The sequence below is a fragment of the Sturnus vulgaris genome, chromosome 1, assembly GCF_052056855.1.
Source record: "Sturnus vulgaris isolate bStuVul1 chromosome 1, bStuVul1.hap1, whole genome shotgun sequence".
Lineage (NCBI taxonomy): Eukaryota > Metazoa > Chordata > Aves > Passeriformes > Sturnidae > Sturnus > Sturnus vulgaris.
This window is the reverse complement of record NC_142243.1, coordinates 67,217,007-67,241,875: the sequence shown is the minus strand read 5'-3', so window position 1 is coordinate 67,241,875 and position 24,869 is coordinate 67,217,007. Positions and strand designations below refer to the sequence as shown.

At 41.5% G+C, this 24,869-nt stretch overlaps 1 protein-coding gene and 2 long non-coding RNA genes across 3 annotated transcripts in view; 1 reads left to right on the top strand and 2 right to left on the bottom strand.

Moving 5' to 3' along the window:
- Positions 1 to 24,869, bottom strand: part of LOC148225274 (uncharacterized) — a 245,037-nt gene that overhangs the window by 92,723 nt on the left and 127,445 nt on the right. The gene's annotated exons all lie outside the window — the stretch shown is intronic.
- LOC148225275 (uncharacterized) overlaps positions 1 to 24,869 on the top strand; it is a 147,657-nt gene that overhangs the window by 53,687 nt on the left and 69,101 nt on the right. The window lies entirely within an intron of this gene.
- LOC148225277 (uncharacterized) lies at positions 6,668 to 17,380 on the bottom strand. The gene is made up of 2 exons (XR_015805099.1): positions 11,167 to 17,380; positions 6,668 to 9,573 (listed from the first exon to the last, which is right to left on the bottom strand). It is a non-coding gene; the product is annotated as an uncharacterized LOC148225277 (long non-coding RNA).

Genomic DNA, 24,869 nt, shown 5'->3' with positions numbered 1-24,869 from the left:
GCCCTTTGGTGTAAGATATCTTTTATGAGAAGATCACTGCTACACCTGGGTGTCAAGAAAACTGCAGGCGTATTTTCTATGATAGAAGCTTAAAGAAATAGAAACAAGCATTAAAAGTGAACCGAATAGACTAGTTAGTTACAAGAAATGTCAATAATTTTCTCCAGCATACATCTTGACCCAATCCTTCACATCCAAAGAGGATGACTGAGTTTTCAAAATAAGACAGTTTTTGGGTTTGCCCCATTCTTCCCATGCTTGCTGCTGGAATTAAATGCAGAAGGACAGAAAGAGTGGGAGGGGAAAAGACACCTCTGGGGAGCACTTTTTAGCAAAGCATGAAGTGCCAGAAAAATCTACTTGCAAGATTAAATCCTGGGGGATTAGCACCCCTAATCTGTCTAAATTACAGAGGAATGCTGAGACTGTAAGGGAGCTCATTGTGTCTCAGCCTATGAATTTCTCATGTTCCCACTGCTACCAGTAATCACATATGCAGACAGTAGTTTTATTATGACTACAGCCTGATCCTCAGTTCATATCTGGGCTTTGCTGCTCATTTGCAAAATAGGAGCCTGAGGCATCCTCCATGCTTTACTGTAAGATGCTTGAAATGAGTACCCTTTTATCCATTCAAGAAGGAAAACAGGCAAAGAGGAGGAGAAGAAATGGAATGAGATGTTCAATTTCTCTCCATTACCTGGTGGGAAACATTTGTAGTTAGAAGTTTGGCTCTTTCCCTATTTATCAGAAGGAGACTTACCAGGAGCAGAAAGAAGAGATACTTGTTCTGGTCTATGTCCTTAGAAAATGTGTGACTGGATTAACTCTTCCTGAAATACAGGTGCTTTCCTTTCTAACCAGTCAGACTGGCCACAGTTCCTACAGAAATACATCTTCTGCCTTGTCATAAGGGAAATTAGTCACAAAACACTAATAAAAATATTACAGAAATAGCTTAAAAAGCCCTTATGAAAAAGTCTACCTATTCCAAAATGGCAATTTCTTTGTCATTGTGACAGACTCCACATGGCTGCTTCCTCTAACAAAACCAACACCATGGCTTGACCTTTTGGACCATGCTGGTCTAGAAAAGCTAGGTACCCCCTTGCTAGCTACAGTGTGATGTTACCTCTGTGGGTTTTAGCATGTGCCTGCTTAGACTTTCATTTCTTTGTGCCCATCAGGGGTTCTCTTACAGCAACCCAGTGGAAAACAAATCGTGTTACAAGAGTTTATTTCCTGAAGCTCTTTGTGAAATCAGTGATAACTGAAGGTAGATTTGTACCTCCAATATCCAGTCATAAAGGAGCTGCTATTTAGCACCCAGTTCTGCCATCCTGATCCCTATGTTATCTTCCTTTGCTAAGCCTTCTCATTAATTCCTGAGAGCCTAGTCTAATATGCACTCAGTGCAAGTAATGATGGCAGAGCTAACTTTAGACAGAAGAGGATTGCAAATGAAGGAGTAAGAGAGACAGGGATAGAAAAATAGGGAAGAAATTCAGTTTTGCTGTGGGCATTGGTGCAGTCTCTCTATTGCAGTAAAGAAAATCCCAAAGTCTCACCACTGTGTTTAGGCAAGATCCCAGAGATGAGCAGTAACTCTTTAGTGGGGGTGGTTGTGAGCAGAACAGCCCTTCCCATTTAATCTTTATTGTCTATATTGGATGTTTCAGGCAGAGAAACCAAAGAGAACAGGTTTTGCTGGTGTTGCTTCAGTGCCCAGGTGAAGGGTAACCCAGATATTCCAGGCAGATTGGATGTGTGTGGGCCTGAACTTTGAGCTCTGTCTCCTGCTTGCCCGACCTCCCTGCGCTGCTGAAGGCTTATTGTCTCTGATCTGTCAGGCTCCTTGCTGAAAGCTGTTTTTCCTTCTGCTGCTGAAGCACCACCACACAGAGGGATCATCAAGACATGTCCTGAGGCGAGTGAGATATTGCTGGAGAAGGCCTTGGATTTCAACCTCATTCCTGTGTTATGAATGCAACTTATTTTCTGCAGAAGATTTTGGAAAGTAGATCAGGCTGTTCTTTAAAAAGAGCTATTACAAGGCTAAAATAATTCCAGCAAAGAAGATTGTAACATCACTCAGTGAAAAGGGATCCTTACCAGACTCTCAATTACAACCTGCAGCTTCACTAAAAGCAATGGAGCAGTGTAGGCATAAGAAATGAACAGTGCTGTCCATTTAACTTCTGAGGCTGGCAGGAGCTGAGGCAAAGATTTACAGTTCTTGATATAAAGTGTCAAGGATTTGGATTAGACCACTTACTTTTTTTTTTTTTCTTCCATTGGGATGCTCGGGAAGCTGGTCATGGCTTTCCTATGCTCAGTGATACTTTATCCGAAAAAGACCAAAGATCCAGCCAATGTTAGAGCAGCTGTGAGCTGCATGGAGCCAGGCAGAAATTCTGCCCCTTTATCTTAACCTTTATCCATTTGGGGACTTTCCTCTTTGAAGAGGAATATCTTGCTATTCCACTTGCTATATGCTGATAAAGCTATGAATTGATTCGTTTGCTCTGAATTTTCAACAGTTCTCTTCTTTTAAAGAGCATCTTTCTTCTTTTCCTTCTGCTCCCTCTTCCCCCAAAGTCCCCTAGCCATGATGAAATAGCACTGGCCATGACCCAGGGAGAAAGGAGCGGTGTTGAAGTGTGTGTGCTTTGTGGCTTTCCTGTTCTTTCATTTGGCATTGAACTATCCATGCAAGAAGAGAATTGAAATTATGTGAACTTTTTTTTCCTCCTCAAAGTTTCCCTTCCTGAACTCCACATAACAACTTTAGGTTTTTGCTCAAATAATCTCCCCCAGGACAAAGCCTATGGGCTGTGTAAGACTGAGCGTTGTGGAACTGCAGCATGCGTTGAAAATCATCCTAGCACACACTTGGGGGCAGTTGTGTTTTTCTGTGATTCAGTCAAGCAGCTCTCTAAACTACAAATCCTTATCTTTGATTCTAATGGCTAGTGAGATGGCAAACGTGACAATTTGGGTGATAGTTTTCTCTTGTGTCCCCCTGTGGAAGCTGGATAGTTACCATCCCTGTGTACCCACAAGAGCAATTGCCTGTGCTTTTTTTTGCTGTGATGTTCATGAACTGCTGTCAGATATAGAGGAGCAAGTTCATTGTAAAAGCAAAACGTGCAAGCAGTTTGAGTGTGGTGAAAGTGCTTATGATTTTGTACAAGCTGAAAACAATGTCAGCCCGTGACTTAGAACAAATTCTAATACAAAGCATGCATGTTTGCTAATAGCATAAACTAACTGAAAGCCATCAAAGAAAAAATAAACAAAGGACAAAAAGAAACTCAGAAGAGGCAAAGAGTGCAAAATTTGGCTCATTGTACTCCACAAGCCCCATTCTTGCTGCCAATAATCTTGCTGCCTTGGCAGAGCAATGCTGGGAGCTGCTGTCTGACAGGGTACCCCTGGCTGCCTCCTCTTCCTGGGCATAGTGGCAACTTGCTGGGTGCTGTGTTCTGCCCTCCTCAGTGGTGGCAGTGGAAGGAAACCTCACAGAGAGAGGCTGGCTTTAGGCAAGAGCTGATCCAGGCTGCCTGCTTGCCTGCCACCACATCAGCTGGTGCTTTCTGTGGAGAAGAGCTATCCCGAGTGCGGTAGGAAATATCCTGTAGGCTGTTTCTATGTTAAATCACACCTCCTCCTACTTTTTCGAATTCAGCAGAGGGGCAGGGGTTATAAACTAGCAAAAAGCATTGGCCCCTTGTGTCTGTGCCTAGTCTGCTCAAGTTAATTCGTTTTTTGGCTCATTACATTTTCTGCCCCATTGCTAATCGCCTCTTGGGCTCTACTCATTGCCAGGGTTTTCTGACCATCAAAACATTACTAAACAAATGAACTAAATAAAATAAGCCTTCTTTAAGAGCCTTCCCCAGCCCTCCCCTTGTGTTAATATTCCAACGGCGCCCAACAGGTAGGCGTCTGCACTCATGTTATCTGTATTAATTAGACTGTAATACCCTTGGCACAAGACAAGGACAGGGAGGCAAGAGAGTCTCTCCTGCAGCTCTCTGATAATTTATACCAACCGAAAGCCTGCTGCAATGTCTTTCTCTAGTGCCACATGTACCAATAGTGATGCATAAATAAGATTAATTTCTATTAGCTGTTTTCCCTTCCTTCCAACTAATTAGCCCCTTCTCCATAATATCTGAGCCCTTCATGATGTTTAATGAGCATTTTGCAGCAAATTCCTGAGGCAGAAGTACTTTTATCCCCAGACAGATCGGCTGGGTCACCCATGGCCGTAGAAGTTTCTGATAGAGTGAAACATGAACTTCAACTTTCCCAAGGTCTAGATTAGTCCTCAAACCACTGAACTCTCCCGCCTAGCAACAACATCTAGTCGTTGTTTACTGCTAAGTGACTTTTCAGCTGTCAGGCTTTATACCTGGAGGATTTGGGCATGTTCAGCATAAGATACAAGTATGCAATCTGTCCTTTGTATTGGGTTTCCCATCTTTGCAGCATCAGCATTTCTTAAAATCAGAGGGAACAGGAGGGTAAACACGGCTGACTCGAGGGATAAGCTTGCCATGTTTTTCATTATGGCTGATTATTAATATAATCAGTTTAGTAGCAGAAGTACTACAGCGAATTACTTAACCTTGGGCCTTGCTTGACCAGGCTCTGAAGGATCTTCATCCCATGTTCATGTTGCTGTAACAGCAGGGCAGGCTTCATTATGCAGCCAGTAATGCTATGGTAATAAAACCAGCACCAAAAGTGGGTTTGTTCATTACTGCCCGAATCCATGTTGTCTGATAAGGGCTGCATCCTACACTGATGAGCATCTTCCCTTAGCAGGAGAGCTTAGCAACAGGGGTTGTCCCTGCTGCTCACCTCTCTCCCCTCCTCACACTCACCCTGGTGGCCTGTCTCCTGCAGCCCCTGCAGAGCTATATCCCTCTTGCTATGCAGCAGGAGCAGCTGGTAGCTTCAGGCACCCCTTTGGCAACACCCATCTTATGCCTCTTGCAGTGCAAGGGAGAAGGTGGCACCTACAGCCTGCATCACACTTTTGGAAACACTTTTGGAAGCAGCTGCGCATCCAGAGTGGGAGTGAGGGATGGTGCTGGGGCCCCGTTGTCCCAAGAGCTGAGGATGGGGGGGCAGTTTTCAGCAGGAGGGCAGCTCAAGCCCCAAGGTTTAGCCCTCCATGTGGGTTTCTTCAGAGCAGGGCTTTGTGTCCCCGGTGCACTGTTAACATTGTGTTTTGAGCCACTTCGAGAACTTGCACATTTGCCAAGGTCTTTGCTTTACCACATTCTTTTGGTTAATAGAAATATTTAGCTGAAGCATGAAGGCATTGTATTACCAAAAGGAAAACACACAGAAAAAGGTCCGATCTTTTTTTTTTTTTTTTTTCTTTGGGCCTGATTGTCTCTGCTTGTTTATGGCTGCCACTAATTTGCTCGTTTGCTTGCTGGAAAATAGCTAATTAAAACCCACTTCAGCTAACAAGCTGACTGGGACCATGCAAATGTCACTCTCTGCTGTCTGCTATTTTCGTTTATACTTTACATTATTAGTGTTGTTTTTCCTCCCTCCATAGTAATAAACGCGAGGATAGATTTAGTACCCTCTTCACAGGTGTGTGCTTGTACATCAGCACATCATCCCGAGAAAAGTGCTGCTGTTTTACTGCACTTCAGTACTTTGAGTGTTATTACCCCTGACAGTTAATGGTTTCAGACTACACTGCTTGTTAGCACTAGATTCTGAACAGCTTCATCTATCTTTTTGTTTTTACACTGACTGGTCACATTAAGTATATGTGTCTGAGCTATTAGTCCCGTCTGTTCATTGCATGCATTTCATTTGCTGCGTTTTTTCGCTAAAATTAGTATGTATTGTCATCCATATACTTCAACACATCGACTTTTGTTATAATTATGCTGTCATCATTTTGCTTCCACACACTTGCTAATTTATTGTAGCTAAATTAGACCTAATATTAGCAATTTTGCAGCTGTTCTCATAGACCACGCTCAGCCATATATTTGTACATTGTTTGGTAATTGGATTTGAGGGCTCAGGAACGGACGACAGCACTCTTTAGAAACAAGGGAAAGATTTGAGGAAATGGGAGAAAAATAAAAAGCACAAGCCCCAGAAGAGGCTTCAGGGGTAAATTTCCAGAGCCTAGCTTGAAAGGTTTTCACAAGGCCAAACAAATCAGAGAGTTAGTGTACCAGATCACAAAGTGTCCAAATGGCATGTGGCATTCAGGCAGGGGATTATTCATTCCCCCAAACATGCTTTCTATTTTAACGAAGACTGAACCAAGAAAAGTCCCTGGGGACTTTTGAAGGCCTTGGGAAAAACCAGTTTTTACTGTAGTATATTAGAAATCTCCAGGAAAGGTTCTCTGCATCAGGGTAGGCTGCTCTCAGATGATTCTTTGAATTGAACCATGGACAAAGAAGGAAAAAGAAAAATGATTTTGTTTCGAAATGTGAGCTCTCCATCCCTGAGTTTTGATGCCCACCTCTTGCTGGTTATCCAGGCCCATTTCAGATATCTACACAAGCAGAGAATAAAAGGGAAAATTGAAAACACAACAACAAAAACAACAAAAACAACAAAAAAAAAGAATGTAAATGAGGAAAGCAGACTAGAGCTGTACGGCTCTTACTTGTACTTTCTGGGCATGAGTTATTTTATTGCCAAGGGGAGTACAACTCTGGCAAAAGAAGTTATGAATGCCCAGCATGGGCATTACATGGTCTTTTTGTAAATAAGTTTCTGAAATGATAGAAAACAAAACTGTGAGGGAGACTGTTCAGACTGACGCTGTGGAATCAGTTGAATTCCCAATCCGGCAGAAGATGTAGATGAAACTTAATCACTGAAGAACATACCCTTAACCAAAATGGAACTAAATTCTGTCTCCTCATGATTCATGATTCATCCACCTGCTTAATAAGAATATTATAACAAGATGCAGTGCTGCTGGCAGATGCACATGCAAGTTTAAAAATAAGACAGTGAAATTAACAACAAAAAAGAGAAGGGTATTTGATCAGCTCTCATCTATAACACAGAGTTCTTTCCAACTCACTACAAGCTGTTGTAGCAGGCTGCATTCTGCTCTGCTTCTCCCTTGGCCAAAACTTAATTTCTGTTTGGAGAAGAATAGAGCAAAATGACCTGCCAAAAAGTAAGACAGAATAGGCCAAGTCATGTAAGAATCCAGGCCCTACAAATGTCTTGTGCAGAAAAGGAGAATGAGGGCAAAAAGCCAGGCCATTTGACACATTTTTAAATGATTTAAACTCATACAAAATATTTAAAATAACCAACCCAATTTAAAACAACTCACTCCCCCCAAAAGCCCAATCATTAATAACCAAATGATTGCCAGATTATGTTCTCTTGTACTGACAAAGCCTTCATTATGCTTTCTTTCTTCCCAAATGCCAGGAAAATATATAGCTAGGTCTTGCAGAAGCCTGCACAGTTACTGGATGCAGCAATGGAGAAGTTGGTCTCTCGTCAGTTGTTTCCAGTACTGCTGTGACCATGGTCAGCATATCCTGTGGGGAACAGGGAAGTATCTGCTTTGCTCATTTGCTCTGCTTTGGGTTTTCTTGGGTTTAATTTTTTTTTTCCATTTCATGGCAAACTTTCTCCTAGCCACCTCTTAGACTCCTTGATGTGGACACCCAACTAGGTCAACCTGTTGTTTGTGCTTGTTGTCAGCAAATGTTGCAGGTCTCTGTTTTTGGTGTTGTTTCTCACTGTCCTTTATTCTCACTCTGTGTGAGATTGTCTCTCAAGTGGAGAAAGACAATTGCAGTGATTCTCAGTTATGATGAATATTGCTGAGCAGAGTAGAAATATGCATGCAAAGAGCACTTGCAGCAGCAATTGGATATAATATATTGTATCATATATATTTCAAGGTGAGCATAAAAAGATGGGGCTTGCACGCACTCTTTTTATTTTTACTTTATTACTTTACTGTACACATGGTACATTCTATCAAGCTGCTAAAGACCTACTAAAAGGGTACAAAATGAAGCCATTAGCAGAAACTTGTTTAAGATCTCCACACACATATGTGCTCTTCAGGTAGCTGGCTGGGCAGTGCTGTGAGGCTCTTACTTGGACGCTGGAGCAATAAATGTCATGTCAGGGGCCAACTGTCTGTAATCACAGTTAGCAGGTTGAACAGACTTGTGAAAATATTTTCTTTATGTGAAGGGAGACGCTGCACACTTTGCCACAGCAGAAGTTGCTAAACCTAATGTAATATGACAAGTCCTTTGGCAGCAAAAGCCACATTTAATAGACATGCTGCCTGTGAAATGGGAAGGAAACAAAAGCAGCTTTCCTGCAGAAATGTCACCTCCTCTATTTTGCAGTATCTGTCACCTTGTCCTGCTACCACACCCTTTTTTTACTGGGTGACACTGGCCATGCATCATGGTCTCCTTCCAGATCACTCCAGCCATCTTCTCCTCCAGGTGCCCTGAGACCTGGCCTTTCCCATCCACAGCCCAGCTAGCAATGCCCACCTTGCATTTAGAATCCAGCTCATGAGGGGTGTCTTGCTCTGCTAGGTGGAACCCTGGGCATGGAGTGGGATCTGGCACACCCCAGCAGCTCCTCAGGGCTGCAGCAGAAAGGAGCCCCTGTCACCCCACAAAGCACCACGAGCAGGGTACGTGTCCCACATGCCACTGTCAGGGACAGACTCACGTTGCAAAGTGTCTGCAGCACCTTGTGCAGCTGTTGGTGATATTCAAGAAGCTTTAGGGCACTGCTGTGAGGCAGTCAGGACTCTGTCCCCTTGCTTGGCCAGTGGCATCAAGCTAACGGTGAACCAATGCTGCTTGCCTTGTGCAAACAAGAGTGGTGTGTATATGCACCCTTTGATGATTTCCAGACTCTCCCTCCATTGCCCTGTCTGCTGGAATGCCGCTGGAGTTGGACCTCTCTGTGTGCAGATGTGTGAGAGTGTTTTGCACTCACTTTGCACTGATGTAAATGATTACATGAGGTGTGAGGCAGTGGAGAATCAAGCTCCCGAGGGCTTCTTACAAGATGGCAAATAATTAATGATAGTTTGCAATACAAATGCAATAGCAGGAACAGTGAAACCAAGGCTTTTTCTTGCCAGGCATTTGTCTGTCACTTGAGTAACAAACCGCCAGCATAAAAAGGATATTCCCATGTAAAAGCTTCCAGCATCACCCAGGGTAATTTTGCACTGGCTTTCCACAGAATCCAGAGTCAATCTTTTCAGCCAGAACGTTTTCAGTACTGAGACATGTTCAAGGGAAGGATAAAAGGAGCTGATCAAGAAGTGGGGTTCTGAGATTTCCCCTTCCTAAGAATTATTGGCAAGCTTCATGACTACTGGCAGCAATACTTGAGAGCCTACAGGGAAATACAGTGCTAGTCCACTTGCCATCCACTTTGGTTTTTTTCCTCTGCAAGACTTGTCTTCCCCTGACCAAGATGCTTTTTCAGCTCAAAGTGGTCAGATACAGGGCTCCCAGTTATTTTCTGACCTTTTTCTATTGAATGGTTGAGATCCTAAAGAAAAACAACAAAAAAGCCATGAATAAGTGAAACATTTTAAAGTTACTGCTCCCTTCCACAGTTCTTTTCATCACTTTGGCTTCTTAGTAAGATGATGCCATTAGGAGAATGGGAACAAAGCATGTGCGAGTGCCTATAAAGGGAGGGAAGTCAAGAAATACCCTGCAGCAGGATGCCAGGCCCACATTTCTTATTCTTGACTCATTCCCCAGCACACTGATCGACACAAAAGGATGTAGTGCTAGTCATTGGAAAGGCAAGCCTAGCATGCCTTGAGCTGTAGATCGTTTCCAAGTTGCCCTGAATGACAGATAGACAAGCTGATTTAATGGGGAGAGTGTATATGCTGCATTTCTTTAAAGTTGCAGCAGGGAAAAGCAAGGAACCCGTTAGAAGAGACTCCAGGCACAAGCGTTATAGATGAGAAAATGAACAGATTCATACTTAAGGTAATAGTGTTTTATTTAAGAGAGTGATTTAAGCGTAAGGAATAAAATTGCAAGAGATGTACATGTTCCCTCAAGTTTTGCTGTCTCTTTTAAAATCAGTCTATCTTTCTGGCTTCTGCTTTTCTCTCCAAGAGTTCCTCAGACTTTCAGGTTCATTTGATGTAGGATCACAGCTTACTGGTCCCCCACAGCCCTGCACCAACATCTGTAGAGTTCACTTGAAGACTAGTGTTCTACAGAGTCTGAGACTGGCACAGAGCAAGGTGGGTGTTAAGGTCTCCTCCGTGCAAGCTGAAGCCAGGAATTGCTGGAAGAAATAACTGAGTTTGAGCTGGTTCATATTTAAATCACATGAGCTGGCTTCATAGCATTATTTTCATCATCATGGCCTCTTAAAGTAGCATTTAAGCCACAGCTGCATGTTGGAAATGCCATTTTTTAAGTCGCTTTGAATGTACATGTAGATTCACAGCCTGTGCTGCAGAGGAAGTATTTTTTGCTAACCCTGCTTTGCTTATTAAACCTCAAGTGGACCCTGAAAATATTTCATGTTCTGCACTGGCTAAACCAGTAGCACTAATGTTTCCATCCTATACTTTAGAGGGCTGCAACCATACTGTTTTTACCATAGGAGTGACACTTGCTTTGGATATAAATTCAGTACATAAATGTATAACAAATTGTTTAGTGATATTAGGGCAGTAACTTTTATTTTTTTCTGAACAAACTACCCAAATGACTGAACCAGTGTAGTTAATTAGAATCGATCTCACTTTTTAGCACCAGGAAGTGCATAATGGAAGATAAGATTGATTGTAACATTGGATCACTTCATTTAAAGACTGCTAATAGGCTAAAATGACAGAACCAATCTAAAATTATAATTTCAGAATCAATATAATTTTTATAACGTTGTCAAATCTAAAAAATTAATCTAAATTTATGCTGTGAAAGTAGCAAATCCTTCCTAGCTATTATAATGAAATGAACCAACATTTTATTATATTATTCTTTAAATAGAAAAAAGGCTTCTTTATTGGCATAGCATTGCAGAAAGCTAGATAACCAGGCTTTCACTTTGGGAGGTATCTGCTCATTTCCTCCTTAGGGCAAGAGTAGAAATGGATTTTAGTCTTACCTCTTTCCATCGTGGACCTATTTTCCCACATTATTAAACCACCACAAAAATGTGAAAGTAGGCTTCTCTTCAGAGGAAGAGATCAGGATGGGGAGGAGAGTAGCACTTCATAAGGGAATTTAAGTTTTCTAAAAAAGCTGTAGTGGAAGCATGTGCTTATTAGTTCACTCTTCTCCCTACATCCTCAGAAGAAATGTAGACTCAGCTTCTCCAGAAGAAAGAAAGGAACTGTGGTGGTGGCTTGAAGAAAAAGACTTTCCTTTCCATACAGATTTATTCTGTCTGTAAGACCTGATGGAAAAACACAGTGTCAGTTTTGATGTTACCAAGGATTTTGGTGTGTTCTGCCCCTGCAGAAGCCAAAAAAAGCTGCTACATGGCTTCAGAGAACATCGATGTTTCTTTGGATGTCAAGTGTTCAGGTTGATATCTTTTTTTTCCCAGTAATCAATTTTCTGCAGAACTTGCAATGACTCATTTACTGTAGGTTCATAACTGCTCTTGTGTTCTGAGCCATAATGAGTTGAGTGGGCAGAAGTGGTCCCCAGGTGCTTCCAGCTGCAGAGCTCACCCACGGCTGTGGATCATTCCTTTCACTTGACTTCCTCTGCAGCAGCAGATGCCTCAGAAGCTTTAGCAGCCACATGATAAAGCAGCCCTGGCCACCACAGATGAGGGATATTTGTGCCTTTGAGGTACCTGGAGCTCCTTATGTTCCTCCTATAGGGAGAGGGAAGTACTACTTGGGAATATAAGAGCTACTGCTCTCCAATAACCTGTGGCTAATGAGTCTAATCACACTCAGGGTAGTGCCTCACTGTGTTTTATTTCTGTTTGCTTTTTGACTGATATCAATGGGGTTGGCTCAGCCTTATATTCAACTCTTTGCACAGTGCTGTCCTAGGCTGTTCTTTGAAGCAGTGATATCCCTATAAAACCTTCTTCCTGCTCAGAGTAGAGGCCAAGCTAAGGACAGTGTTTCCTTCTGAAAGCACAAATGCTGCTGAACTTCTCCCAGCACTGGCTGTCACCACTTTACTCCACAGGTGTGAGGGCTAGGGTCTCACTGAAATCAAGGGAGCCTTGGCATAGATGCCAATTAGGCTAGGACTGTGATTTGACAGCTCTGCCTTTAGCAGAATGAAGATGTTCCAGAGAAGTGGGTTGGAATACCTCCATCCCTACTTCTCTAAAGAAGCTGAAGAAACCCCTTTCTGCAAAAAGGGACTGAGCCTGGAAAAGTAGGGCAGGGCATCCTTGCATACAAAGCATTTCCCTTGCTTCTGTGCACAAAAGCAGACACGACGTGCAGGCAAACCCCATCCTGAATTCATTTTGCAGCCATAGGAGGTGAGGCTGTGTGTCAGAGTGGGACCTGCACACAGGACCTGACCCTGGGATGGCAGCAATTATTGCAGGAAAGAGCAAGAGAACACATGTACAGAGACCCCAAAGAGCACTTTGGAGAGCTTTGTGTTTCTTGGAGGTTTAATGTATTATAATCTGATTCGGCACAAGCCAGTCTGGGAATAAAAGAGAAATGCAGAAAGACTAATGATTTGAGGTGCAGGGGGAAGTGGAAAGAAAACAGCACTTTTAAGTGCATTTTTTCCCTTTTATGCAAGATCTGACTGGGGCCAGGCAGAGAGAGCAAAAAGCTTCTGTGAGTTAACACAAAAGTGGAACAGTACTTTAAAGAGACTTTATTTGCTCCTTAGAGCCTTCTTTTGATTTTTAATATCTCTGAGACTTGTCAGGGAGAAAACAGAAAAAGACATTAGATTCTGGGTCTTGAGCAAAGCTCAGGGACTTGAGACTTCCACAAAATGAAAGAAATCACATCCTGGAAAAGTTAATGACCTTACCCTAAGTGCTGCACTACGTCAAACAGAAGCAAGTTGGTCCATCCGCTGTGGAATTCTCTTGCACTGACTGGAGAAGTGCTTTAGGCTGATCTCATCATACCCCCAAATTTCCAGATGAACAGTTTTGGCTGGGTTGAGAAGGATAGGGATTTGGGGAGAAGCCTGGCACCATACCAGAGCTGCTGCCTCCATTAACTCCAGCAGGCAGGAGCTGTCCCAGTGGTAAGAACACACAGATTACATTGGCTTTCCCAAACTCGCTTTCATACTGCCTGCTTGGGGCCACACTCTGCATTCACCAGTCTCTGTGTCCAAACTCTGTCAGGGAAAGACAAAAGTCCTGAGCCAAGAAAACATGCTTGATTTTCACTCAAGGTCAACTTGATTCTGTTATTTGAGCCTGTTTTAGCTACACAAAAGAAATAATTTCAGTTTCATTGAGTATCTGTCTGCTTTCTGAGAGTTTCATACATTTGTGTCACTTGCCTGCCTGCCTGCCATTTCAACCAGAAGAAAACAATGCTAACAGTAATAATGCTAACAGTAATAATGCTGAAAATGCCATAAAGAATAGAGCCTGAGGTGAATTTTGCCAAAAGCCAGTTAGAGATTTGAAAAAGAGTTGCATTTTTCAGGCCAACTTGAAGCTTATCAAATTGAGCTTCTGGTGTTTCCAAAAGAGTGTAGAGATGGAAGTGACCATGAAGAATCCAGCAGATGCAGACAGAGAGATGGCAACTAGCTGGGACTGTCTCCTGGGAGAGCATCAAGGTCTGCAGGAAGCCCAGAGAGCCCAGTGGCTGCAAGGGACATAAAGAAAATGTGACACACTCTTTGTGAAGTGGGTCCCTGGCATGGAGGGATCTGTCAGTCTTGGTCATCACCACACGTTTGGTTTGAAAGCAGCCAGTGACCACTGCAGAGTATTTAAAGGATGTCTATTTTCTGAATCAAGCGGAGTTTTCCAGTGATGGCTTCATGAGTTGCACTGCTCCAGCCTAGGGACTGCAAAAATTTGGGCATAGGCCTGTATTTGACTCAAGCATGGGAAAACTTGGGTTTTCATAATAATGCGTGGAATTCACTTGTGATAAAACATAAAAGCAGCTTGCATTTCTAGGTTAGAAGTCACCAGGGCAAGTTGTGAATTTGCCCATATTTATTGCCCGATTTAGGATAAGGAAGTGACTGCCATGAAAGGAATGCACAGGGAATAAGTTTGGGAGGGTTAGATATTTTTAAATCAATGGTTTCTGCTGAGTGTAAGGCCCATGGCCATTACTTAATCCACAGGACTGCCACCATTTGTCCCAGCAAGGACTCCCACACATATCCTGTTTTCCACATTTCTGCAAGAACATCTGTTTGCGGTTCCCCCAACAGATTTTGAAAATACAAATCACTCATGATGGGACTTTCCATCATGACCTAAAACCTGGGATTGTCCCTTCCAGGAGAAGACTGAGTGACTTTGACCACCTGGAGAACTTTGATGTATCTGCTTAAACTTGCCTTTCTGAAGGTGGAAATTGATGCAAAGATGAGCGAGAAATGGCCCTTTGCTAATAGTGAAAGAAAAGTAAGGACTTTTGAGATATCAGTAAAAATAGACCACCTTCTCTAGCAGATCCACCAGAAGGAGAAAACATGAAAGACTATGATCTTCTCCAGCCCACCCAAACTGCTACTAGGAGCATTTGGACTTCTTCTCATCCCCTGCTGCTCACTCACAGATGTGTATTTTAAGAATACCAAGAAATTAAGTCAAAGTTTAAACCGCTCATTGTTATTTTTTTTTTCCTGAACAAATTTCCATGTTTTCCTTTAAAGTATGAGTATATATGCACTGGAAGAAGAAAGCAGGTTGTCAGAAGGCAGCAGAAGTCTTCCTCCTTCTTTGGTCCAATGCATTAACTCTAGATCCAGGGCTGAAAAGCATCATAATCCCAAAGTTGTTAGAGTGTATAGATGATGCAACCAACACTTCCCTGTTGTGTTTGTTGAAGAAGAGGGTTTGCTCTCTAGACCGTCCACTTCAGAGAAAAAATTCCACACACTTCAAGCTCCTGCATCCAGCAAGGATTCCTCAAGCACTCGTCCCTCCAGTCTGACTGCCAGGCTGAACAATACTGGCAAGGTAAGAACTGGCCCCCAGCCTGTGCATCTGAATCAGGAGTTTTTCACATCTGCTTTAGAGCTGTCCTCCAATGCAAGAGAAATGGCTTCAGGATGCTATGAAGCCCCTAAACAAGCCACAGTGTTCATGGTCAGAAGTTTTCTCTCATGTAGTGTTTAATTCGTGGGAAAAAATACTTTTAAAAACTCAAACCTCCTCCATGTGTGTATGTTTTATTTTCAACTCCTTATCCAAACTAGAAAAAGAGCTTCTTTCACCCTGAATAATAGGTTGGGGTATTCACTAGAACTAGAGACGTAAGTCTCACTCTTACAGGTTGGAAATATATGTCTGAAGTGCCAAGTGTCTGGTTATTCTCAAACATCTGCTTGAGAATTCCCCCTCCTTTTCTATGTATCCTAGATAACAATTTTCCAGTTCTAAGTATTTTGAAATGGTAGGAGACTCTGTAGTTTTCACACATGAAAGCTTTTACAAGGTGCATGTTCTGCTGTAGAAGAACCTCATCTTCTTTTTTTTTCCTGTATGTTTTTTTTTAAATCTCAACATGTGTTTTTGGGGAATGGCTAAACTGTTCTCCCACAGCTCTTGTTTTGATAGTTTGAAATCTATTTGTAATCTTCAAAGAGATAACTTGTTTCCCGAGGGCCTTCATTAACAGTAAGAATACAAAAAGTGGCTGGGCGTGAAGGTCAAGTGGATTCCCTCTGGAAGAGAGACATATTTTTAACAGTACCAGTGACTAGTAGAGACCTTCACTGGTACAGATGACTTTCCTAAATCTTGAAATTGTCACAGCATAAGCACCTAGCAGGAAGATACACTGTAATCAATCTGATACGAGCATAATAATAGAAAAACTCTCTGTCTGTAACACCCAGGTGTGATCAGAGATCTCTGCACCCCAACCTTGCCTCTGGGGAGGCGAGATCTGTCTCCTTGCACACCTGGCAGGAAAAGGCAGGGGTGCCTTGCTGATGCCCTGCACTGATGTGTGGACGTGGGGTGTACCTGAGGCTGTGGGGCCACATCTGCACAGCCTCCTGTGCATCAGCTGGACTCTGTGCTGGTGTGCACACGGAGGAGCAGCACAGCAGCTGTGCTCTGCAGCGCTAGGTGAGCAAACACACACCTAAAAATCTACGCAACAGGGCAAATACATGGTACGTGCTGCACAGGTAGATCTTGGACTGTCATTTTTCCTTTCTGTGCCTTCTCCTCTGAATGCTACCCCAAAGAGCTTTTTTTTATCTGGATCAGAAGGAAGTGGAAGATAAAACCAGAGGATATTCCTGGGTTGGTAAGGTGATAGCTTTGTCCTCTGATCGAATTAATAAATGTGTCCAGGAAAGAGTTAAGCTATCCTGAAAATACTGCCAGGGAGAGGGACTTGTGGAGTCTAAATGCTGTTTAAGAAGGCAGGGGGTAATTAGGGCAGTTGTTTTTTAATTATCACTGAAGTCAGTCCTTGCAAGGCCCCCCAGCCATAGCCAGGTTAATGGTCAGCACTGTATGCTGAGTCAGCAAAATGGTTGTGCTGGCTTTCACCAGGGGCTCCCTTCGGCTGAGGGCAGCCCAACTGGGCTGGATGTGCCCAACTTCACTCTGAAGCCAGGATGATTAAAATAGAAAAGCAATCTGCAGCTTTAATCAAGCTTACAGGAACACACCTTCCAGATTTTGTGAGACGAGGTATTTGTTACCTCCTGTCCTCTGGCATGGTAGCAGTTTAATGAAAGGCTGCATATTTTTCTGTTAGCAGCTCAACCACTTAATTCTTAAGTTCCTTCAGAGCTCTCAGATGTATGCCATCTGGTCATGGTGACTTGTTGCTCTTTAATTTGTGAATTTGTTCCAGCACTTCCAGTTTTGACACCTCAATCTCTGACAGAGTCTCATCTTCATTACTTGAAAAGAATTGCTCAGAGGGCTGTCTCTCTCTCTCTCTCTCTCCCTTGCATGCATCATCTTGTAGCTTCAATTTCATTAATACAATTTCAACTTAAAGCAGAATTTATAGCTTTCCCAAATAGACCATCTCTCCACCTCCTACCCATAATGCAGTATTTTATTGTGCTATATTTTTATTAAACAAAAGCTCCTCTGAAAACTACACACAACCCATGCACTCAGGTAACCAGAATCTTTGTAATCTTTGCTACCAGTACTTTTGCTATCTTTTAAAAAGATCTGAAAGTGAGTTCAAATAAATATCTATCACATCCACCAAAGAAATGGCTTTAGTTCTCAGAACACAGGGAATCAAATAGCCTTTTGAAACACATCTAGGATGCATCTTCATGGCCCAACACTATTTATTTATGTATCATAAATAATATCTATTATTTACACTCTATTTGCATTTCAGGTTTTCAGGGAAGTTGAGGCCCCATTGTAAGAGGCACTCAACAAGAGCATGGTTTGAGGCAGGGCCTCTTCTGAGGAGTTTGCAAATAGGGAAGACAAATGGCTAAGAACAGACAGCATGCAAAGAAGTTGTCAAAGATGGATGTCTTTGTATTTACATATTTAATGAATTTTTCTTTCATACATGGTGTCCTTCACCTTCCCTCCCCAGTGTTTCTGCAGGCAGATATCCCCACCCAGCAAGACTAGGATTTCCTAATATGTTTTGTTTCCATCCTTTCCCTACTACAGGAAGATATGACAGTAAAAATCTTGGTAATGTAGCAAGCCAGACCATGCCAGCCATTTTTTCCTCTTCCTGCGAGACTGAAGTGGTTTTCCAGAGGTGTCTGTGATTGTGGGGTTTGAGGCAGGAGGACCACCTGGCTTGCCACCTCTATTTTCACCCACATAGCCCGGGTGGCATGGCACCTGCATTGCCCTGGCAGCAGAGGCCACTGCTGGAAAAACTCCTTTGCCTTCAAACCACGGAGCAGCCCTGGCTTCTCCGCCACCCCCCTCTGTACTTTCAACACGCAGGAAACTTTTCAGCAGTGCCATCTGCAAACTTTGGAAATGGGCTGTCTGGAAGAAGGGATTATGGATGGGCATGGAAAGGGCAGAAACTCAAAACTTCTCTTCACCACTTTATTAAATCCAGGAGATGACAGAAAGCACGCTCCCCTTCTGACAAAATCAGAGGGTCTCTAGTGACATTTATGTCACTGGAAAGGCATATAATACGTACACAGTGGTTTAATTTTATCTTAATGAAACAATATACATATAAAACTATCCATTAAATATAAAACAGTGAAGTAATTTGCAAATTTTCCTACAGCATAATAAATTAAGCATGGAGAGCACTAAGGAATGCAATTTGCAGTCATTTATAATGCAGTGTTTTATGTTAATAATTCAAAATCACATGCTATTTGGAGACACTTCTAATTAATGTATTTATGAAATTGTGAACTGTGACTGTTTTGGTTCCATTTAGCTAAACATTTCAACAGAATGCGCTTGCTGTTGTTTTGTGTTTGCTTAATGGCACCAGCAAGCATCAAATGTACAACTGGGGAAAGTTGGGGGTGGTATCTGATGAGGCTTTTTTTATGGGTATGTGTTTTTGTCTGCACTGTATACATGTAATCATACGTGATTGCACTCCTGATCTCACTGAGGAGAAGAAAGTTCTGCAGTAATTTGAGGAGGAAATAAGGAAAGTTTTATGGATGAATAATTAATCGCCAGGAAAGTTCAGTACCTTCCTAAAGAATTGCTAAAATATTCAATACTTTTTACATAACTGATCTTTATACGCTGCTATTTCTCCTGACTGGTTAATTATGGCTAATACAGCTTGTAAATTTGTATTCATAATTTTATTTTGATGTCTTTCAGGGTTTTTTTCATCATACTAAGCATTTGTCAGGCTGCTTCTTTATTGGAACACTATGAGAAATGATTCCCCAGAAGGTTAGTCTCCTGAGAGGAGGCTTGAAGGGAGTTGGGAGTATTTTGAAATTTCAAGTACATTCTAAGAAAAAAACTCCATCCATACCAGATTTTTTAGGGAATTATCACATGTCAAGGCCCTGATTCTGAAAGTGGCTTGAAATGAATGAGCTTCTAGGCATATGCAGAACCAGATGCTAATAGCACTCTGTTGTAGCTCTGCACAGGAAAGTGAAGGGAAAGCTCTTGAAATAATTTTCTATGAACAATCTGTTTCACACAAGAAAAAGAGGGGAAAAAGAAAGAAAGAAAGAAAGAAAGAAAGAAAGAAAGAAAGAAAGAAAGAAAGAAAGAAAGAAAGAAAGAAAGAAAGAAAGAAAGAAAGAAAGAAAGAAAGAAAGAAAGAAAGAAAGAAAGAAAGAAAGAAAGAAAGAAAGAAAGAAAGAAAGAAAGAAAGAAAGAAAGAAAGAAAGAAAGAAAGAAAGAAAGAAAGAAAGAAAGAAAGAAAGAAAGAAAGAAAGAAAGAAACCTGAAACTCCTCAAACACATTGTAAGGACATCCAAGGTATTATCTGTGGTCCCTTCCGCTTTCCAAAATGATCATGAAAATTCAGTGGGATGATGAATCAAAATCTTTATGTCTTCTGGTAATTTCAAAGCTAACTTGAAGAGCACTAACTCCCTGCTAAATGTTTTATTTCACAATTGTGCTTTCTGTATGGTTTCTGCTCTTTTTCTTGCTTGCCTTTTAAATTTTTTTTTTTTTTTTTAATTCTCAGGACAATATGTATATGGCTAGGAAAATATTTAAAAAGTTCTCATGGCCTTTAGCTGTGGTCTTGGAAATCGACCAATGTAATCATTAGACTGAGAATTAAAGCTGTATTTGACCACTTTGTGTGATTTATGTTTTAAACAGTGTAGGAACTGTTATGATTAAGGAGGCAATATGGGTGTCTAGGACCTAGCTCCCTATTACTTATCATCATCAAAATTGCTTTTTTGAGACTCTTTATTTTCTTGGTATCAAATAACAAATATTGGCAACACATTAGATTAGCTGAATTATAGTCTTTAATAAACTCCTTTTTCCTAAAATGAAAAATATTACTATAATCCATTTCATGTTGTCCTTTTTGTCCAGTATGAATACATTCTGTAAAAGTTCTTATATTTAAATATTTGTCTACTTCTGTTTAAAAAAAAATATTACACCTGTCATAGGGTCCTAAGGTGTTAGAGCAGTGCTGCATCAACACAGGCTATAAGATGATGTAGTGTATCAGGAAATATACTGAGAGATAGGGGACTTTGCTAACCAGTTATTACCTTTTTGACAGCAACTGTGGTGGTCTGGATACACTGTCCAGCTCCATTTTGAGCCATATGATCCCAGGTTTACATCTGAATTTGAGTTTTATGGTTTGTGCCCATCTCTAAAATGAATTTACAGAAACAGAGAAGGAAATTGTGTTTACATTTTTTTCCATCTGATTTTAATGGAAAAATTTCACTTTATTTTGAGGTATGGTAAGTGCTTACAGCTTCTGTTTCAGCCCTGTATTTGAACATTCAAAATATTATGGAGGGCTTGTTTTAAAACTCCTTTCTCCAGTGGTGGGAAAATGAAAAAACTTAGGAACATGTGCATTTTTCTTTTTTTGTTTTAATCATCTTGGCATGGTTTATAAGACTAGATCTATAGCTGTCTGTGTTTACATGCTGTTCATCAAAGGTGTTGTAAAACAGAGCAAGCCCAAAATACAGATTCTAACTGCTATGCTCAAAGCTATATTGCCATTTTTGATGGCAAGTTTGTCTGAAAGTTATGGTTTTCTTTTTTAACCTATACAGGCATAAATCCAGAGTAACCATATCAAAATCCATTCAGTAAAAAAAGTCTGTGAGTGATTAGTTTCACAATTTGTAAATATCATGATCCTTTCTCTCAAATCTTTGGAGTGCCTGAAGGCAATTCAGGTACTTCAGCACATATCAAACAAGAGCTAAATTAACCACCATGTTCTGAAAAGAATAACAAACACAAGCACATTTGACTTGGATGTCTTATGGAACACCACCACATAGCATGTGAAGACTATCTTTCCAATGAACATTGGGGCCCTTAAATGTAATTATTAAATTCAGCAGATGAGCTGCCATCCCTTGGCATTCTAATTATCATAAAGGATTTTTTATTTGGTGATTTATATAGAATTCATCAATCAGAGTTATTTCTGTAGAAACAGTGCTCTATTTCTGGGGAGCCTCCTTCTCAATTTGACATGTTTTTTTGAAATAGAAGACTGTTTTTAAAAAGATCTTCAAAGATATCAAACTAATGGGCTTGAAGAGAAGCAAAGAAAGACAGAAAAACAAAGACTGGCAGAGCTCTTAATGAAGGAAGAAATAGCATATTTCTAATTTTTTTATGCTATGTCTACTAATTTGGTGTCCTAGGGATAACTGTACCTATTTATCAAACTGAAGATGGATGCTAGCTAAGGTAAATACACCATTTATTTTTAGATTTCATACAAAAACTTTACCTGTAAAGTCCTTGTCCCTCCTTTTCCCCCTTGGGCTGTAAGAGGACATGCCTCTTACATGTCCTTGTTTGCAGTTCTACCCAGGGCAATGGTTTGGATGGTCATAAGGAAGAATAAACACATTCTGGAGATGGAGTATGCAAAATAATGAGTGAGAAATACCACAAATCTCCTTGGATTGGCACAGACAACTCTTTGGTGCAGGACAGCTCCTGTGGAGGCTGAAGGTTTGGGGCTCTGAAATGGCTAGAGACTGTAGAAGGAGCAGAAGGTCTGGGTCTCTTTGGTTGCAGAAGCTCGTTAAAACCCTACATATGGGAAGAAATATAGGACTTTTCGGTATATTGCAATCACAAAAGGATAAATTAACCAACCAGTAAAAGGAAACTCAGCACCTGCTGCAGTGGCAGCATGGTAAGACTTAAAGTATTTGCCACACAGCTTAATCCAGCTCCCACTGAGGTCCTTGGGAACTGAATTCTGCCTTTCCAAGTTAAAGCAAAGGAAGTTTTTCAAGCTGTTAAGAATACTTTTATTCCTATGAACAAAGCTACTGGGTAAGGTGTAAGCACACAAAAACCCCCAAAAAGCCCTGATAGAGTCATTACCAGCAGTGTATGGAGTTGTCTAGCAGTAGTAAACAAGAAAAAGTCCACACATCCTCTGCTGAATGGGTGAGCATTTGTCTCAGCCATGTTCATGTCCCCATTGCATCTGCCTGCCACACGCAGTGTGAAGGTGCTTGACTGGACCAAATGTCTTGGGAAAATAGATTTCTAGCATCACATTTCTAATATTCTTGGGCAGAGAAGCTGAGAAATCTGAGAAGGAGTTTTATGGGCCAAATTTTCTGAGGTGTATCCCCCTGAGCCGCACCAAACATGCTGATACCTGGCCTGCAGTTACTCCTATCAGAGAGCACAGGAGGAACTTAGAAAGACCCACGTTATGGAGGCCCCACCACTTGGAGAGAAAATTTCAAGTTAAATAATATTTTCCAGATACTATTTAACCACAACTGCACTTGAGAAAATAGTAGCTCTGAAACCATTAAGCAAACTGAAAAATGGAGGAAAATCACCATATACATGACCTGCTCTGGGTGATGTTTCCCCCTTGCTTGGTTAAAGAGAACTTGGAATGCCTGCTTTTAACAGCACCTGTCTTGCTCTCTCCCACCTGTGATTTCATGGTGTTTGAGTCGAACTTAGGTGGGATATGCCAGGAATTAACAGCAATGCTCCCCAGCACTTCTGCAACCTGAATTCAAGGGGCAGGAGTAAAGGTTTCTGGTGTTGGCACTTATGCTGTGTAGAGAGTTAACAGCCATTGGAGACCCAAGTGAGATAATGGAGTAATCTTGGGCAATCCTAAAGTACTGAGAGAAAACATGCTGGACAGAAAAGTAAAAAAACCTCAAACCCCAAACAACCAACTTTCTTCTCTCTATTGCATTTATGCTGCCAAGTCCACCTCTGATGCAAGGGTGTTGTGAAATGTAGCTCACTTGCTAAATGTTGTTTTGATGTGTTATTTGGGACACAGGGAAAGAGAAATGGACTGCATTCAATCTCTATTAAAGCAGAGGGATGTCTTCTGCAGAATTTATTTTCAGGAGCTTTGCACTAACTTCATTTTCTTATTAGCTGAAATTGCTAGTGAGACAGTTTTAGCAAAGATGCTAAATGCCTTCGTGGAAAAGATGAGTCTGTGCTCAATGAATTGACTACTGTTGTGTCAGCTTGTACAGAACAGATCTTTACTATGGGATTTGGGGATCTGGGATTAGGTCCTAGTGATAATTCACATGGGAAAACTGTTAAATTTAATTACAGAAAGGCAATTAGATTGGAAGATTGCAAGAAAATGTTACAGGTAGTTAGAGCTTCAGGAAAAAAACAGGAATTTATAACCACCTGCACCACCCCCCCCCCCCCCCCCCCAAAAAAAAATCTTATATTAGTGTTAGTGATTGTTGAAAATTGAGGGCAAAAAAAGAGCAGGGGAAGAAATTGAGCGGTCTTGTGGAATTAAAAGTTCAAAATAATTTTTCTCAGAAAAGTGCTTTTGGGGCATTTTTTTTAATATCCTCAAGAAACCATGAAACAAGCTGAGAGATAAATTAAACAGAACCAAACCACACTTGGTCACCATAAAAACATGTTTTCTGACCATGGTGTGGTGAAGCTTAGGATGGTGAGCATTATGCTCCCACTTTTCCTACAAGGGACTAGTTTCCTGTTTGAGCTAAAATTCCCACAGTGCTGAAGGGCATCCCTGGAAGCATGGATTCTTGGGAGGCAATGTGCCACTAAAAGGCAGTTTGGTTTAAGCTGGAAGTGCTGCACAATTAAAGGTATAGGTCCTGTTTTATCCTAAGTGTTACCAAGCCACCATCTTGACACTCTTCAGGATGTTAAGGCATAACTTTAAGGAACTTAGCAGCTTGGATTTAACTCTCATGGAGATAGTCTTTTCTCCCCACTCACTCTTGTGTGTGTGTTATGTATTGCACAGCCTAAGCAAAACTATCTTTATAGGAGCACTTATTTGACAGACTTGAGGAGTTTGTATAGGGAACCTGGAAATCCAGCAGACTACACTGTTTGTGCTGAAGGAAGCCCAGAGTTAGATCCTGTCTTTTTCAGCATACTGATCTCTAACCCCTCCTCCTCCTCAGAGGTGAAGCATGAACGTGACTAGCAGAGGAGGGCAAATCATTACTGCAGAAACTGAAAATTTCAGGTCAGCACCACTTCAGATTGCCCTCAATCCATTTGGAGAGTCTGGAATGAGGTTATTTTGGAAGATGGAGAAGCTGTAGCCTCCTGGAGAAAAACCTGCCATGTCTTGTGCTCCCTTTCTTAGGGTGAACTTGAAAGATAGGAACTGCACAGGATGCTGAGATGCCTCCAAAGGAAATGGTGGTGTTGATCAAGCTGTCACAGATTTTTGCCAGTTTATTTGTTAGATGTGTATCAAACATGGAGATACACAGAACATGATAGCTGGACATGTTGTGATGGCTCATTTGCAAGATGGTGCTGCTGCTGTTCACTCGTATTACCCTCACTTTCCCATTCCTCACTTCTTTTAAAAGTATCATGAAGAGCAGGAGCAGCTGCTGCCAGGAAAGGAAGCTGCAGGAGCTGGAGGGACACATGTGAGGGAGTGCAAAGACACAGGCTTTCACTGCTGATGACCTTGGCTTCTAGCACATCCTATGGTTAGAGAAACTGCTTCTAGAGCTGCAAGACGTGAGAGGTGAAACTACACATCCTATTTAGG